The sequence below is a fragment of the Barbus barbus genome (assembly GCF_936440315.1).
Source record: "Barbus barbus genome assembly, chromosome: 37".
Taxonomy (NCBI): Eukaryota; Metazoa; Chordata; class Actinopteri; order Cypriniformes; family Cyprinidae; genus Barbus; species Barbus barbus.
The window spans coordinates 17,293,257-17,310,986 of record NC_136715.1 but is presented as its reverse complement, the minus strand read 5'-3'; the positions used below and the strand labels follow the sequence as shown (position 1 = coordinate 17,310,986).

At 37.1% G+C, this 17,730-nt stretch overlaps 1 protein-coding gene across 3 annotated transcripts in view; it reads right to left on the bottom strand.

Moving 5' to 3' along the window:
* LOC306857071 (F-box-like/WD repeat-containing protein TBL1XR1) overlaps positions 1 to 17,730 on the bottom strand; it is a 71,751-nt gene that overhangs the window by 9,744 nt on the left and 44,277 nt on the right. Inside the window, exon 3 of one of the 3 annotated variants that reach the window (XM_079396737.1) lies at positions 13,094 to 13,159. The exons of the other annotated variants lie outside the window; for them this stretch is intronic. The gene's annotated coding sequence lies outside the window, so the exon portion shown is untranslated. The remainder of the gene's footprint in view (positions 1 to 13,093; positions 13,160 to 17,730) is intronic. 3 annotated transcript variants of the gene reach the window in all.

The following is a 17,730-nucleotide window of genomic DNA, read 5'->3' as shown; positions in this document are numbered from 1 at the left end:
TTTGACCCTCTCTAAATACTGGTTAAATTGCGATTTAAAGCAGGCAAGCAACACATTATATTCTCAAGGTCATTTGTTTACATACATTTTAGGGTTATTCAAATAATATTTCATGCTTACGCTCTATATTATGCCACAGTTTCAAGACATTGGACTTCCTGCAGAAAAGAGCATCACTGAGCACAAACATATTTTCAGTTCCACATCGAAATGCTGTGTAACCACAAGTGGGCTAATTCTGAAAAGTGACCCATTTCCTCATGACCTCAGTATCCACCATTCCAGATCACATCCTTATTTATACAGAGAAGTGAAGTGGAAAGTGCTCCCCCATCACTCGGCGTTTAGTCATAGGATGTGGTTTGCTTGCAAGAGGGATGGTTTTAGTCTCCTCCTCGGGTTCTTGCTCGTAATCGTTTTTTGGAGCGATGGGGTTTCGTTCTATTTGTAGATTTTGTTCTATTTGTTCGACAGTGCCGTCGTGTGATGTAACACCTACCTGCTCCCTTCTTAACCGACTACAGCTTGTTTTTGAGTAACATTTAGCCTGCTGATGAACGCTCAATTAGCTGGCTGAACTTCTCGAACATTACAGTTGCCCGTCTTGCGTTCCCTTCATAAAATATGTAAAAGCATGCAAATAGGAACATCATCAAAAGGCAGTGTGTCAAGGCCAATCAGATAACAGAGATACTGCAGCATCCAATCAAATCAGGTAGAACGTTGCCACCGGATCGATGTGTTTTATCTCACAGCATAGCCAAATTAAATCCCTGCAACAGTGCAGAGTGCTCATCTATATTATCGAGCGGCTGAGTCGATACTGAGGAGGAACGCTACCTTCCAATGAATCACCCCTGCTCTTCAGGACCATCTAGCCTGTAAAACAGAGCAGGGAACTCCAGGCATTTACAGTCGGCAACGTTAGTTCAAGTAAAGAAACCACGGGTGGGGAAATTCCCTTGTAGACATGACACAGAAAGAGCTTTTATTGAAACGGGTCACGGACCTCCATGAGATACATCGCCATCTGCACCTCGTAAATCGCCTTCAGGAATGCAAATTTCACGATACGTTCCCTGCCTTAGACGACATTTTGGTGCGCTGGAGGATGCTTGGTTTGTAGCGTAATCTTCATTGTATAATCAAAGGCGGTGTGGGTTGCGTAACAGTGGAGCGCATGCACTCAGGGTGAGAGAGTTTATACTGTGTTATTCAAGGCTGAGGGGGAAGTCTGAGAGGAAATGCTATTTAACTGCTTTGGGTGAAAGGTGTAACAGATGGCTATCGAGTTACGGACTGATAACAGGCCAGTTTATAGCAATAATGTCAAAGAAGGCCATGCAGAAGGGAGTCTGCAAATCAGAAATGGGGTGCGTGTCATTTTCCAGCAGCTCCAGAGTGATTAAATGCGTTCAAATTAGAAAATCTTCAAAATAAAAAAACTAAATAATTTAAAAAAAAGAATACTCTTTTAATTCTGCCTTAACGCTTTAATATTCACATTTAACTATTTCGGTTTTAATATAAAAATTAAAAACAATCCATTATCAGGTAGTGTAACCAAGTAAATGTTTTGTACACATTTTCAAGAAAAAGATATTAAGTATATACATACACATATATACACATCCAAAATAAAAGTTTGTTTACGCATATATAAATACACACCCATGCATGTATATATTTAAGAAAAATATGTTTATATATTAAATATATTTATATATAATATCAATTATATGAATATAAATATACACATGTAAATATTTCCAAAATATATATACTGTATGTGTGCATTCAGGGCCTAAAATTAACACTCGCCAAGCGCCAAATGAGAGTAAAAATCGACGTTGGCGAGTATGTAACAGTGTAACAATATGTAACCGTGTTAGTTAGTTAAAACTTTTCTGAAATATAACAATGCAATGTAGTGAGAACAACAGACAGTTTTAAAAGGGATTCGCAGTTTCTGGCATAAGCGAATAAAATAATCTTTTCCGAAGACAAGCTCATCGTGATTAGCTGTTCTGTCATAAGCGACAAGAGCGAGTCAAATGATAGGAGACATACGGGCTGCTAAGGTCAGAGCAGTGTGATGGCCAGCATGTCCCTACACAGTTTTAATGACTTTTACCTGAGAAGATATTGCTGCTTCATTTCGGAAGATTAAGTCTTCCCAACTTTATTCTTCATAACCCGAGAATGTGGCGGCACATACCTGGGCTTACGCCGCCTAAACGGTGCAGTGAAGTTTGAAAGGTTGCTCCATCGGCTGTACGCATACACCGAGCCACTTTAGACCGCGCACCAGTAGCGCTTCAACGGACGAAAACACACAATTATGTCAAAATATGCAGTTTTGGCGAGTTACCTCGTAAACGTAGTCTTAAAAGGAACACGCCACTATTTTTGAAAATAGGCTCATTTTCCAACTCTCCAAGAGCAAAACAGTTGAGTTTTACCGTTTTCGAATCCATTCAGCCGATCTCCAGGTCTGGCGGTAGCACTTTTAACGCAGCTTAGCATAGATCATTGAATCTGATTAGACCGTTTGACCAAAGAGTTGAGATATGTTTCCTATTTAAAACTTGACTCTTCTGTAGTTACATCGTGTACTAAGACTGACGGAAAAGGAAAAGTTGTGATTTTCTAGGCCGATATGGCTAGGAACTATACTCCCATTCCAGCGTAATAATCAAGGAACTTTGCTGCCGTACCATGGGTGCAGCAGGAGCAATGATATTACGCAGCGCCTGAAAATAGTCCCCAACTAGGTATAGCTAGGGACTATTTTCAGGTGCTACGTACTATTAATCTGTATAGTTTATGCATATACAAATTATAGTTTGTGAAGATTGATTTAAAATCACTTCATATTTCAGAGCTTATTAAAATGTAAAAAATAATGGCTTTAAATTATACTGTAATGTTGAATGGCTATAATTAATAGGTAAAATTGAGTTACAATGCATTTAATAGAGACACCAGTAGCAGTATTGGTAGCAATACTTCATTAATAATAGGCTACTTGGAAAAAAGATGCCATTAAAACATTTCAAATATACTATATGTTGTTACATTAATTTGGAGGATCAGTGTGAAATTATGACAGTATAAATATGCGATTAATTGTGATTAATTACAGAAAAATGTGATTAATATTTTTTTAATCGATTGACGGACAGCACTAATGTTAACCTTTTATAGATTTTAGACTTCAGTTTAATTTCTAATTTTATAGGTCCCCCCAGAAAGAGATCGGGATGGCCCCCACCCCCTTGGCCCCCTTCAAATTTTCAGTTCGATAATCTGGCCCTCAAATGAAGCTAATTTAATAGCCCTGCTCTAATCCATCAACGTGTGTGCGGAAAAATAGGTGTAACATGATGGCCTGCTCCGTTTGCCGAAAACATGCAAAGGACAAGAAACATTTTTTAGGGACAAAAAAAGTAGTCAATAAATCTTCACTAATATAAGCCTTCAAGAATATCATGAATTATTAATTCTGTCTGAACTATTATTAATTCAGCCTGGACTACGTAAATCTTATTTTTAAAGACTAAGAATGTCTGGCTGATGATGCAAACAGCAATATTTCGAAAGCACCACAAAGCCCCAGTGTTTACACTCTTCTTTATGACTAACAGTAGTCTCATTGAACTGGGAGGAGAAAGTATTTTAGCATTGAAAAACTACACACTTAACTATTTAGAAGAGGCTGATTACACCTTTCGGTGTGTGTGTGTTTGGCAATGGTACTCTGGGCTTTTCACATGACTCCCTTGACAACAATGAACTTGATCCTCTCAAACCTCTGAGGGCCTCAGTGAACAATGAGAAGCTTGGAGAGCTTGTGTTCTTGTGTAACACTGACCGTTGGACGCAAATTCCTCAAGACATTCTTCACAGTCAGTGTTCCTCTTCCACCAATTAAGCACAAAAGAAAATACCCCAAAAGCATAAGCATTAAAAATCTGTCTCAAGAGTGCCATGAATTGTGGAGATTATGTTTGACCTGCTTCCAAGCAATGTTACAGACAGATAAACAGCTTTCTAAGCATAATGTAAATTATTACTCCTAAATTTCACAAAACCACAGCATATTTAAGTAGATGTGGGAGGAAAAAAAGGACCAAGAGATAGTCCTGTCCCAAACTCAGATTATTGCTGGAGCCCATGCTGTGGTGTCAGGCTGGTCAGACAAACAGAGCAATGTTTTAAAAGCAATACAAATGCACACCTTTGCTTATAGTTGCTTTTAGTTTATAGCTGATTCTAAAGGGTCAGCAGTTGAGATATAGATTTAAATATATTTATATTTCACCATCCCAATAACATATTTAGAATATGTATATATTTAATATGATAAAATATCAATGCCTTTTAAATAAAAACATAACAGCAACATAAATATTAAAAACACTAATAGAAACTGTATTTACAAATTAATTATACAAAATAGTATGTAGCCATAAAGTGCTGTGTTCATATCCACGTGTTCTAGGCTACTACTAATAAAATTATAATCAAAAAACACTTTTTTAAAAGAGTATTTACCAGAATGTTTAGGTGAAAAATGTAAATGTGCGGTATTTCTGAAAAGTACTTTTTTTTTTATATAAAATCAATTAATTGGATATGCGTTTTATTATTAAAATTTAATGGAACAATTCAAATGGAATCCAGAAAATAATGGAAAACAGAATTTGGTACAAATAAAACTGTAAAACTCAATTAATTAGACAGGCTTTTTGATAAAAAAAAAAAACTGATTTTGGAAATAAAACGGATTTCATAGGGCCCAATGATTATAATTGTTTTATTATTTTTGTGGTAATAAAAATGGATTTAAGTGAACAATAGCTTTTAAAATGACTTAAAGTACATATATAATAGCAATGATGCAATAATAATTAGTTCAAATAAAGTATCAAAAGCAAGAAATCATATGGTTTTATTGAACAAAACTGTTAAAATACATAATGTATTATAAACAATAGAGCTAATATAGATTACGCATTACAACAAAGGCCTGCAGGGGACACCGACGGCCTGACGATTATTTTTACACATTACTGTTTAATATTGACCAAGCACCATTTAATTCAAATGTACACTTAATCTTTAATATTTGGCCATTTCTTTATGCCAGAAAGGCTACAGCCGCTGTAATTACATGAATATGTGGAGATCAAACCGTGTAAACTCAGAGTGAGGGTTTGAGCTTTTATTTTGAAATCGCGATGTATTCTCCTTTGTTTGTGTAGATTTATAAATTATTTACCTTACAAATCTGATGAAATGGCGCATGTTGCGTTCCCAGATGAACGTTATAATAAACCCAAACTCACAACAACATGCAGAGATGGAGTGTGAGACGCTCCACATGTAAATGATAAGTTTCTGCGGAACTACTGTGAACGGAGCCGCTGTGCGACGCACGTACTTAACTACACGCATGTAAATAATTAAAACACAGATACTGTATTAAAACTGCATCGCATATCATTATTTAATTAAATCATAGCGTTTGTGAATTCACAATTTTGCATAATTATGATTTTTAAATAGGTTTAATATATCATGCAACCATGGAAAAGAGTCTTAAAATGTGTTTTATGGATTCGTCTGTGAAACGCGCCACTTTCGGTATTTTGCCGGTTAGTCGACACGAGCAAAATGAAGTCGACGATTTTTAACGCGACAGCCCTAGAAAATACTAAATATATGAACATAATTAATTCATAAAACACTGCCTTGTTAATTTTCAAAAAACAATGCTATTATTATTATTATTATCTTGTGTAAGAAATATAAAGTGTGTGTGTCCCTGGACCACAAAACCAGTCATAAGGGTTATACATCTGATAGCTGAATAAATAAGCTTTCCATTGATGTATGGTTTGTTAGGATCAGACAATATTGGGCTGAGATACAATTATTTGAAAATCTGGTATCTGAGGGTGCAAAAAAATCTAAATATTGAGAAAATCGCCTTTAAAGTTGTCCATATTAAGTTCTTAGCCATGCATATTACTAATCAAAATTAAGTTTTGATATATTTACAGTCGGAAATTTACAAAATACTTTCATGGAACATGATCTTTACTTAACATCCTAATGATTTTTGGCATGAAACAAAAATCAATAACTTTGACCCATACAATGTATTTTTGACTATTGCTATGGTTTTGTGCCCCAGGGTCACATACATGTGTGTGTGTGTGTATGTATATATATGTATATATATATATATATATATATATATATATATATATATATATATATATATATATATATATATATATATATATATATATATATATATATATATATATATATATATATATATATATATATATATTTTTTTTTTTTATTTTTTTTTTTTTCTCTCTCTCTCTTCCAAACACGCCCAGGTATTATAATTTCATAAAATTATAATTACATTTGTATAGTATATTTCTCTAACTGTTCTTCATGAAACACTTGGCTACTTGTAAACCAAAGTAATGTCACAGCACATAACAGAGCAGCTCTGAAGCAGACGTGCTACCGTCACCCCACATCCAGACAACAGTACCATTTTTCTTGGCAATTATGTCAACACCATTTCCACCAGACGCTTTTGGAGAAATCAGCACATGGCTCGCATCCCTCCATCAGCATCTAACAATCAGGTCGAGTTCAAAGGCAAAGCAGCCCAATCAATCCGGCAGGAACAATGACCGTTGCTTATTAGATGCCACATGCTAGCGAATGCGGTCACAAGCGATTAAGACAGATGCTGGGCTAAACTGCTTGTGATGCAACCTAATCTCCGAAGGGCGAAAAATAAAATAAAATTGGACCAGCGAGATTAACACGTCACCTCATCTGACCTACTTTAGGATCTGGATCCATCAGTGTCTGTCTGAACATGGAGGGGTGGAGGAAGTATGACACATCAGGGCCATTAATGGATCTCCCTACTCTTCTTCTTTTGTGCGAAGTGTCCTAGAAGCAGGTCAATGGATCGCACAGGCTGCGGTCAAACACGTATACATCCGCCTTAGGCCTCGAAGTGCATTTTATCAAGAATCCTTTAACCTCTGCCCTACAGATGAAATAAATCTGCCATTATGGATGCTTCAGTTACAAACACAATGTTTACACTCTTCAGTACGTCAGCCTATGGATAGCTTGAATACAGTCATCTCTGCACACAGGAGAATGTGTTTTAAAATCCAGCCCATCTCCTATAAAGCATATAACCACAGCCACTATGGGATCATAAAACCGTCTAGTTTCGGCTCCAACAAAAGTTGGATCAAAGTCATTCTGCAAAGGACAAAAGACTCTAAAGCCTCCTGCAATTCCAACAGTGTCTAAGTAAGCAGTTAGCCTTGTTCAAAATCACAATAAACATCATGGAATTGAAATGTATGACTTTTAAATAAACACATTTTATTGCAAATGAAACATGTCAAATTCTTGATTAATGTTTTTAGTATATTTTTCTGAGATTGTTTGCAATTGCTCACTGAAAGTGATTAAACAATTGTTTAAAGCTAATTCAATTCAACACTCTCTTACCAGAGACAATTTGCTACAGTGGTTTGTAACTGCAGCTAGCAAACTAATCAGTAAAAATATGCCACAAAATTGCGCATTTACAGACACGCTGCTTTGCACATATATTGAACGTTTGAAAGTTGACTTTCGTTCACAACCAAAAGTAAAGATGATTGCAGATCTATCATGTATAAAGTCATAAATAAACAAGAAATTATATTTTACACACTGAAAACTAAGTCTTTTTTATATATATATAATTATCACAAAGATTAAGGTGGATCTGATGGCATTTCATTTACAAACAAACAGCTTGCATCTTTTGACAAATACAATTTTGAAACCTCCATTTTTATGCTGTTGCATTGCTAATTTTGTAAAGCTAATTTTAAATCCTTGGAGGTGTTAAATCCTGAGCCTAACAGCTTAAAGTAAACACCACATGGCAACTTTTGAAAACAGGCAAGTTTGTGGCTGATGTAACAGAAGGACATATCAGAGACAGGGAAGGTTATCGTCATATGTTGTGACATTGCTTCTGGGTGAGCGCGGCTGTCACTTTTCTGTCTGAGGTGGCTGTTCACAGCATTTTTGTAATGAAATGTTGACTCTCATATCAACAATTTTATCTTTGCCGCACAGGTGGGAGTTGCTGGAAAGGGAGGCGACACGCTGCTCCAAACCAGGACTTGACAGAGGGCAACTAGAATGGGAGGTAACATGAGGACAAGATCTAAACTGCCTGGATTCCTGGAGGACCATGGGGATTGCATAATATTTCTGCCCTCCTCCGGCACTTTGAGAAGCAATGTCATTTAGAAAAACAACAATGTGATTTGTTTTTACAGGAGGAGGAAGCATTTTGAAAGAAAACAACATTTTTACCATGGCTACCAAAAAAAAAAATCCTTTCTAGAATCGATTTAAAAAAAAGAATGTGAGAATAATTATCAATATTGACATTTGTTTGTTTTGACATAATTTTGATGCTAATTAGCATACCTACATGTACGCACTCATCATTACTTAGTCCTTTGTTGTTGATTAATTAATAAACAAGTCAACAGCATGTTGTTTTTGAATCTGTGTGAAAAATGTTACCATCCTGTAACTGAATGATCCTGGAGCTGATTTGATGTTGTGCAGCACAGACACAGACGTGTTGAGTGTGTTTAATGAACTTACTTGCCTCTGTTAACGAGTGACACTAAATGTGGCCTGATTGCCAGCAGCTACAGAGCCAAACTATGAGTAAAGCAGCTGAAGCTGACCCTACAGCCTACACATTCTTTCTGTAGTATGAATCACTAAATTCAACACCGTGTTGGATCAAAGGTGAGGCATTGAAGTGTATGTCAAAGGACAAATGTGTTACAGCACCTCAAGGCTTGAATCTCACAAAACCTGTCCAGCCTATTTCCCCACAAAGACAACAATTTTAATAATTGTGTTATTTCTATCATGACAACTCTGAAGATTTTAGCATTATAATGGATATGACAGTATTGGGTCTTGGCGCAATATATCTGTTATGCTGCTGCTCCTAAATTACTGCTGCTGCTGCAAATCAAGTACAGGAACTTGCTACTGCTAATGCATATGCCTATACGGTGCTGAGAGCATTTAAGACTAAACAAGCAGATCTATACAAGTGGAGCTGGGGAGGTGAAGGGTTTCAAAGGAACTCTGAAAGTGTGCTGTGAAATGCTCAAGTGAATGCTAAACATCCATTTAAATGTAAAGCAGCAAGCTCATTGGCTGCGTATGCAACCTGAACCAATCAGCTTGTGCCAATTAGTTTAAAGGAACACTCCCCTAGAGTTAAACTGTTGAGTTTTACCGTTTTTTTTTTTAATCCATTCAGCCGATCTCCGGGTCTGGCGGTAGCACTTTTAGCTTATCTTAGCATGGATTATTGAATCGGATTAGACCATTAGCATCTCGCTCAAAAATGACCAAAGAGTTTAATGCTTGACTTATTTAGTTACATCGTGTACTAAGACCGACAGAAAATGAAAAGTTGCGATTTTCTAGACCGATATGGCGAGGAACTATACTCTCATTCTGGCGTAATAATCAAGGAACTTTGCTGCCGTCCAAATGTCTTTACTGTCACTTTTGATCAATTTAATGCATCCTTGCCAAAAAAAAAAAAAAAAAAAAGTGTGTATCATTAATAAATTATAGAAATTATTTTTCCCTCTTTTGACACTGGGATGACATGATCTGGACTTTTGTGTGTGTGTGTGTGTGTGTGTGTTTGTGTGTTTGTAAGATTCACAGTTATTGTCAGAATTGCAATAATGTAACCTCAAATGTGTTGTTTTATCTGGCATACCTAGAGTATCCAGAATGTGATAAAAAGCAGTAGATAATGAATGATAACTGACCAGGCAAACAAATGACCATAATCAATGCTAGAGCTCAGAGAAAGCCAATACTCAATAGCATATTTGTTTAACCACTCCCAGTCAGTTATGAGAGTTATTCATCTCCATATGAACTGAGTGCACTGACAGCATTTCCAGGAACTCACTATAACGCAACTCAGACAGCAGAAATGACTAATGAGTAACATATTCAAGGTCTGTGGAGACCTGGTTAACAGGGGAGGCATCTTATTTACAGTGATAAAGGAACTACCCTTCGACCCGGTTCTGCTGCTGGTGTGTTTTTTACACATGTAGACCCTTAGGATGGGGTGTTTCTGGAACATGTGGAACAATCACTGCCTAAAGGTCTGCTGGAACATGATCTCGCTGGAGCTGTTCAGCAAGGTTACATCATATCACCACCTGCCAAAATCACTTACTTTAGCTAGAGTGCCAGTACACACAGACTCATTCATCGTTCTTATTTGAGTGCATTAGCATTAGCGATTACATTAAAGAAGTTTTTGTCTGCTCTCAAAACGTAACAGTTAAAAGGCAACTCGGGATAAAGCTGTCACCTTTGGCCCATTATAAAAAGCAGATTATTGAATTTATAAATTACATGCTAGGCACCATATAAGTTTGTGATCTGATGACGGTCTTGTGCATATGATAATGGTTGCCTTCACATTAACACTACTACAATGCTGTAATTATCAGTGGGAAACTCTGCTTTCTTGGTTTGGGGTGTATCAGTTAATGAATCATGACTGAAGCTAATTGGTAATGTTATAATTATGTTTTTGTAGCGAACGCTAACTTCAAAACACTAAATTTTGACTCAGATTTATTTATTTTGTTCCACTTTACATTAGGTGGCCTTAACTATGTATTTGCATCCAAAAATAAATACAATGTACTTATTGTGATCATATTGTATTGTAAAACACTTTTACTACACTGCTTCCTATAGGTTGATTTATTTCTAGCAGCCCGCTACAATATCCACATCGACTGCCACAAATACCCACTGCCCGCTGCCATCAGCTCCCGCGTCTCACACACACGGCCGCGACTTCTTTTTAAAAAAACTTAGCTTTCATTCAGTTGGAAGATGTTGCCAGTACTGCCCCACGAGCGCGAGGTCTGACTCTCCCGGCACAGTGTCACCTCTCTTGGCATCTCTTCTGTGCAGCGAGCGGCAGAGAAGCAGCGCATTCAGCTGGCCGTACCGCAACAGACTCGTCAGTAAATCATTTACAAAACAGCGTTTCCAAGCACCTGTCGCTTACTGACTGTTTGGACTTTTAAATATGAACATCATTCGTCTGTTAATATGTGCATAGTTTGTTACTCAGACACAGGCAGTGCACTGAACAGTAAATAAACAGCCAAAACCACCGCATACAGTCGCTTTTTAGGGTAAGTTAGATGTATATTGATTTTATCAGACGATGTGACAGTTCATAGAGTAGAACAGATCTGAAGTGAAAACTTGTCTGAACACAGACTTGACACAGTGACGTCATATGCAAATTAATGTGTGACGTCACCTGTCGTCACAAGTCTCACAAAATCCTGTGGGAAGCACTGTGTATATATATAAGCAGTGCCGTGAAAAGGTTTTGCCCCCATTCCGTTTATTTATTTTTATTTTTTTTGCATATTTGTCACACTTAAAAGATTCAGATCATCAAACTAATTTTAATATAACACAAAAATAACCCGAGTAAATACAAAATGCAGTTTTGAAATAATTATTTCATTTATTAAGGGAAAAAAATCTGTCCAAACCTGCCTAGCCTTACGTGAAAAAGTAAATACCCCCTAAAAACTGGTTGTGCCACCCTTGGCAGCAACAACTGCAATCAAGCGTTTGCGATAACTGGCAGGGAGACTTTCACATCGCTGTGGAGGTATTTTGGCTCACTCTTCTTTGCAGAATTGTTTTAATTCAGCCACATTGGAGGATTTTCAAGCATGAAAGGACTGTTTAAAGTCATGCCACAGCATCTCAATCAGATTTAAGTCTGGACTTTGACTCGGCTACTCCAAAACCTTCATTTTGTTTTTCTCGAGCCATTCAGAGGTGGACTTGCTGGTGTGTTTGGGATCATTGTCCTGCTGCATAACCCAAGTGCAATTGAGCTTGAGGTCAAACTGATGGCCGGACCGTGTTTGACTGTTGGTATGATGTTCTTTTTATGAAATGCTGTGTTGGTTTTACACCAGATGTAACGGGACACACACCTTCCAAAAAGTTCAACTTTTGTCTCATCAGTCCACAGAATATTTGCCCAAAATTGTGGGGGATAATCAAGATATTTTTTGGCAAATGTGAGATGAGCCTTTGTGTTCTTTTTGGTCAGCAGTGGCTTTTGCCTTGGAACTCTTCCATGGATGCTGTTTTTGCCCAGTCTCTTTCTTACTGTTGAATCATGAACACTGACCTTAATTGAGGCAAGTGAGGCCTGCAGTTCTTTAGATGTTGTTCTGGGTTCTTTTATGACCTCCTGGATGAGTCGACATTGCGCTCTTGGAGTAATTTTGGTAGGCTGGCCACTCCTGGGAAGGTTCACCTCTGTTACAAGTTTTCTCTATTTGTGGATAATGGCTCTTGACCGTGATTCGCTGGAGTCCCAAAGCCTTAGAAATGGCTTTATAACCCTTTCCAGACTGATACATTTCAACTATTCTGTTTCTCATCTGTTTTTGAATTTCTTTAGATCACGGCATGATGTGTTGTTCTTTAAGCATGCTTCACTTTGTCAGACAGGTTCTATTTAAGTGATTTCCTGATTCAACAGGTCTGGCAGTAATCAGGGATGGTTGTGGCTTGTGAAATTTAACTCAGCTTTCTAAAATAATGTGGTTAATCACAGTTCTTTTGATTTAACAGGAGGGGGCAATTAATTTTTCACGTAGGGCCAGGTAGGTTTGGACAGCTTTTTTCCCTTAATAAATGAAATCATCATTTAAAAACTGCATTTTGTATTTACTTGCATTATCTTTGTGTAATATTAAAATCTGTTTGATGATCTGAATCTTTTAAGTGTGACAAATATGCAAAGACAAAACAAAAACAAAAACAACAGGTAAAAAAAAAAAAGTTTTTCCATTTTCATTAGAGAAAAAAAGCCATCTTAGCACCAACATGCATTTATACTTACCACACTATCAGCTTTATTTTCGCAAGGCAAACGCTTTTTAAGGATCCAACCCAAGTGTCTCAGCACCTGCAATAACATTACAGAACAGGGTGAATGAAGCAGAATGTGTCAAGCATCTGGACGTGAAAGAAAAAAAAAAAAAACACCTGCTATGCACGCCCCAACTAAACCAACCTGTCTGAGGTCAATGAAAGCCTGTTTGTGGACGTTGCAGTTTAGATGGAAAATGTCATATCTTTCCCCATTTTTGTGCTGAGAGCCTCTCTCTGTTGTTTTTCCATCTCTCCTGGGTAAGGTAACAGACTGAATGAGTGTCTCTATGGACTTTCTTAAAATGTCCAATAAATCTCAATGTCACCCTATAATTTTCTTTAGGTTGCCACTTACATTTTTCATGACAAAAAAACACCAGAAGGAATTTCTTGAAAACAAACTCTCCGCACTGCCTTGTACATGTGGCATGTGGACAACAGGCTAAAAGCTCAAGTCGACTGACATTACAGAAGGTGGATTTCACTAATGTTTGCGAAAATGTCAGCATTACTTAGGGGTGTAACCATTCCCCCATTGAGTCGTTTGAAAATCTATTAAAATGTGACAATTTGGTTGAGATGTTAAATGAACCGTGATACAGTTGATGGTGTGGGGTTATATGAATGTATCTCTAAGGGGAACGGTCTCCAGAAAAGTTTTGATGGTATTTTCTTTTCACCTTGCCTCTGTATAATGCATATTAAATGCATTTCCGCTTGCAGCGGTGACCAAGGAAAAGCTGTATTTCTGCTGCTCAATAAGAGCCACCTGCTGTCAGAGAGTGAATTAGCGTTCTCATTCAGCCCATCTGCTGTTTTTGTTTCCTTCAGAAGTTTGATATGGTATAGTTTCACAAAGTTAAAGTCAGACCATTCTGTTTTTGATTAAAATGTCGAAATAATACAATCTAGATTAAATCAAAAACTGCTCATGCTGCATATGCAGCATATTTTTGTTTGGATAGTGCTAAAAATGCAGTGGTTGTCTCTAATTTTCAAATGGAAAGAGCACATGCAAAGCCTTGTTTATATAAAGAGATTTATTTTATTTGAATTTATTTATTTGATTTGGGTTTGATACATCAGCGAGTAGCACTGCAAATTGTAATATTTGCAAAGCCAAAGTTTCAAGAGGTGGAAGTGGTGTTTCGAATTACAATACGACAAATTTAATCAAGCATCTTCAGAAGCATCATGCAAAAGAACACGAGGAGTTTGCGCAAATCAAACGGAAAAAGGATGAGTCAAAGCAGCTGACCTTGACAGATGTGTTTCAGAGGCAAGAAAAACTTCCCAATCAGAACCCTAAAGCTGTAAAAATATCAGAAAAGGTACTTCAATTCATTGTTCTAGATGATCAGCCCCTCTCTGTTGTCAAAAACACTGGTTTCCGTCGCCTCATGGAACATCTGGAACCACGATATAGTTTGCCATCTAGAACATACATTTCCGAGACCGCTTTGCCTGAGCTGTATTCCAGAGTTTCCTCACACATTGCAGACCAATTAAAAGATGTGCAGTCCTTCAGCTTCACTACAGATATTTGGAGCTCCGAAGTGTGCCCCATGTCCCTGCTAAGTTCAACGGCACATTGGTTGAATGATAGTTATGATTTGCAGAGTGCCGTGCTACACGTAAAGGAAATGAGAGGGTCACACACCAGCAGGGTGATTTCAGATTCAATCAAAGAAATGCTTGATGGGTGGAAAATCCCTATATCCAAAGTGCATGTGATTTTGAGGGACAATGCCAGCAATATGAAGAAAGCGATGGATGATTTGGGAGTCCCTAGTTTGGGCTGTGTCGCGCACTCATTACAGCTTGCTGTTAACGAGGGACTTTTGTCCCAATGAAGCGTGAGCGACGCAATTGCAAGTGCCAGAAAAATTGTGGCGCACTTCAAACATTCACCATTAGCATACTCGCGGTTGGAGGACATTCAGCGTGAATTTCAAATACCCCTGAAACGTCTTCAGCAAGACGTCAAAACCAGATGGAACAGTACATATTATATGATTCAGAGCATCCTTGAACAGAAGCGAACCTTATGAGCCTTTGCTGCAGACCATGAACTGCCTGCAATGCTGACTGCAAACCACTGGGCATTACTGGAAAAAACAATGATCGTACTGTCACCATTTGAAGAACTGACGCGAACCATAAGCTCATCCAGTTCAACCACAGCGGATGTCATTCCAACAGTTTCAGTTCTGAAACGTTTGCGGTCTCAGGAGAGAGACACAGACACAGGGATTAAAACAATGAAGAGTGCACTACTACAAGCAGTCAACACACGATTTGGTTACATCGAGGATGAACCACTTTACTTGACCCACGGTACAAAGACAGGTAAGCTAAAAGTCTATGCACACACATAAAATGCTTTCCATATTCTGCAGGTTTACGTTCGTTTTAATGTGAAGCCGTCCGAAGCATTATGCCTTAGTCACAAATTAGTCACATTAGAACAATCACATTATATATAATTAGTTTTTTCATTCTGAAGAGTTGATTTTTTTGTTAAGTGACTGGATGACAGATAACGACCACTTATAATTGTATTATATATGATCAAATTTGGCCTTTATATAAAATTATTTATTTTAGTTGCATGTTTGTCATTTATTTTCGTTATGTCTGACCAATATATGAAAATTGTCTGTGGTTTTGAGACATCAAATAAGTCTTTATTTATTCCGAAAAATAAGTAATTATTTAGTTAAAAAAAATTTTTTCAACAACCAATAAAAAGTAATTACACTGCTGCTTGGAATTTTATCAGAATGCATCTGTAAATCATTTCACTAACAGTTGCACTTTCATCGCAAACACAATAAATGCATTCATTTTTAATTAGTTTAAGAAACAATTCCAAAAAATTTTAAAATAAATAAATAAAAAAGGATAAAGATAAATTATGTTTGATGGGTATGATGATAGATAGGTTATCTTATTTTCATTACAAGATGACAACTGGCATCTTTGATATACCTGTATAATGACCATGTAACATTTGTATAAAATAGACTATTTATTCTGCATGTTTTGTCTCAGATGCTTTTCAAATGCAGATGCTACCAGGAATGCAAAAAATGCCCTGATACAGGAGGTCGAGAAGATGGAAGATGCACTGAAGAGGAGGACAACTACTGCCTTAGCTGCTACAGCAGATCCAGCAGAGAAGTTTTCTCATGCAGAAGCAAGTGGGTCAAGCGGACACACAAGCAAGAGCACCTTCATGATGATGTTCGATGAAGTTCTCAAGGAGCAAGAAGAACCTGGAGGAGGAATCACCATTAGTGCTCTTCAAATACAAACGTATATGACAGAGCAAATTATCCCTCGGTCTGAAAACCCATTCCATTACTGGGCAGTGAACAAGCTTCGTTTCCCTGCCCTTGCTGCTACTGCATCAGCGTTTCTCTCTGCCCCCTGTACCAGTGTTGAGAGTGAAAGACTTTAGCACTGCCTCCAACATTCTAGATGAAAGAAGGAACCGACTAAAAGCAGAGAGAGCAGAAATGCTAATATTCTTAAAAAAAAACCTGCCAATGATGATCAAGTGAATCCTGAAGCAGGTTTATGTTACTGGTGAAGTCTATACTTGTCTTGGTTGTTATACTAGTGTTTGTTTGTTTTCTGCTATTTTTCATGAGTATAAGGTATACTTTATAATAAGCACTGTGTTGCAGCTTGCTACCGTTCTGATTTAAGATTCACTAGATTTAGAACATTACTTTTTGGATTTTCTTCAGAAAATAATTTAATTTGATAATTGCAGTAATATTGTTAAGATTGTGATACAACTAGTAACTGTTGAAATTACTGTTAATTTTGCTACTGCATCATTCAGTTTTCTTAATAAAGTTGTCAGCCATACATTTTTTTCCCCTTTTTCATCAAGTAATGTGCAGTCAGACTTGGTATTCTTTTCTTTACCTAATATAAATAAATCTTAATGACCAAGTGAATTGTATACATTCTTTGGTTTTGAAGGTAAAGAAAACCCCCAGTGATATCGGATTGGTATCGGTATCGGCCGATACTCCGAATTTTTGGTATCGGATCGGTTTTGAAAAAGCGGTATCGTTGCATCCCTAATTATGAAATCAGTATTCTGAGTCGTATCGCATCATGAGTTGGGTGACTTGTTACATCCCTAGCATTACTATGAAGATGATATCTACATTTTTGAAATTTTAAGATAAGGGCACACCTAAACGGAGACAAAAAAGGTTCCACCACCATCAGGTAAAGCTGACTGCATTGTTTTGACCTACATTGTTTACTGCTTTTAACCTACATACATCATTAGTGAGGTTTTCTAATGCCCCAACAGCTTCTTGAAAGATAAACAAAGGAAGGAAAGCAAGAAAGAAATAAACTCAATCAATAAATCAATAGTGGCGTTATGGAAATAGTTTTATTTTATAGGTTTAAATTACTTTAAATTCTCAATTTTGAAAGGACTACAAAAATGTGTCATAACTCGGCAAAACTGAAATTGGGTTTACTGCCTTGTCAAATGGTTTCGCCTGGAGAAAAAAAAAAAATTATAAACAGGCACTTTTAAGCAAGCATTTATAGAAAGTTCCATCTCATTAT